The sequence below is a fragment of the Natrix helvetica genome (assembly GCF_964273705.1).
Source record: "Natrix helvetica genome assembly, chromosome: 5".
NCBI lineage: Eukaryota > Metazoa > Chordata > Lepidosauria > Squamata > Natricidae > Natrix > Natrix helvetica.
This window is the reverse complement of record NC_138551.1, coordinates 108,275,664-108,277,287: the sequence shown is the minus strand read 5'-3', so window position 1 is coordinate 108,277,287 and position 1,624 is coordinate 108,275,664.

The following is a 1,624-nucleotide window of genomic DNA, read 5'->3' as shown; positions in this document are numbered from 1 at the left end:
AACAATAAATTTGGAAGAGGCACTTATTTATTTATTTATTTATTTATTTGATTTGATTTGATTTCTAGACCGCCCCCTCTCCCCGAAGGGACTCGGGGCGGTGTACAGGTACCAAATTAAAAACCATACAAATAATCATAAATATAGTTAAAATCGAATTAAACTTTAAACCCCTGTACAAATTTATAAAAATTAAAAACTCAGCCTAAGACCACCCACGAAATTTAAAAATACAGACTGAGGTGGGAGAGCTAGAATTAGGCCAGGCCGGCTAAATTGAACAGGTGGGTTTTTAGCTTCTTACGGAAGGAGCGGAGGTCCGTGGTTGTTCTAATATCAGGGGGAAGGTCATTCCAGAGGGTCGGGCCCATCACAGAGAAGGCCCTTCCCCTGGGCGCCGCCCGCTGGCACAGCCTAGTGGATGGCACCCGGAGGAGTCCCTCTCTGTGTGAGCGAATCGGCCGAAGGGATGTGAAAACTTATGCATAATCAGTTGCTGCCTATCACTGACATGGGAAACACACAAAACAAGCTATGAACTGAGAAACTCTCTTTACTGCTCCCCACAAAACGAGGATAAAATTCAAGCAGTCCTCGACATATGACTACAGGTAGGCTTTGACTTACAACTGTTCATTTTGTTACCAAATTTAGAATGGCACTGAAAAGAGGGACACATGATCATTTTTCACACTTACGACCATTGCGGCATCCCTGGGGTCACGTGATCAAATTTGGATGCTCGGCAATTGATTCATATTTATGACGGTTGCAAGTGTCCCGGGGGTCACGTGATTCCCTTTTGCAACCTCCTGACGAGCAAAGTCAATGGAGAAGCCAGATTCACTGAACAACCGTAGGACTGACATAACAACCGCAGTGATTCACTTAACAACAGTGGCAAAAAGATCATAAAAAGGGGCAAAACTCATTTAATATCTGTCTCACTTAGCCATAAACATTTGGGGCACAATTGTAGCCGTAAGTCGAGGACTACCTGTATATGAGTCTTCATTCAAGAAACAACGGAGGGAAACTGATCAAGGAGGGAAGCAATCTGGAATTAAGAAGAAACTCCCTGACAATCAAGACAAGTGACCAGTGGAACTGCCTGCCACCAGAAGTTGTAGGTGCTTCATTACGGGAGGTTTTTAAAGAAGAGAATGGATAGCCACTTGTCTGAAATGGAATAGGGTCTCCTGTTTGAGCACGGGGCTGGACTAGAAGACCTCCAAGGTCCCTTCCAGCATTATTCTGATGGACCAATTTTGCTACCAAACAATAGGAGCTTCAATGCAGTAAGCAGAGCCTTACAGTTTTGATGTTCTTCCTCTGCTTCCTCTGATCTTCTTCCTCTGTTGATGATAGGATTTTATTCCCAATGCAGGGAATTTAAGCCCAGTTCTGACACCGGACAAAGGGTTCTAATCCCTCCATGATGGCAGTGAGATTCTTCTTCTACTTACTTCTACATGGCTGGGTCAGAAAATGCCTAGAAATTTGGGGGGATTAGTAGAACATTCAGAGATAATTCAAAGTGTCAGTGAATACAACAAAAATAATAATAATAATAGCCCTGGACCTATGATCCCAACTGAACCCAGAGTTTCGGTTGCTAACCGAG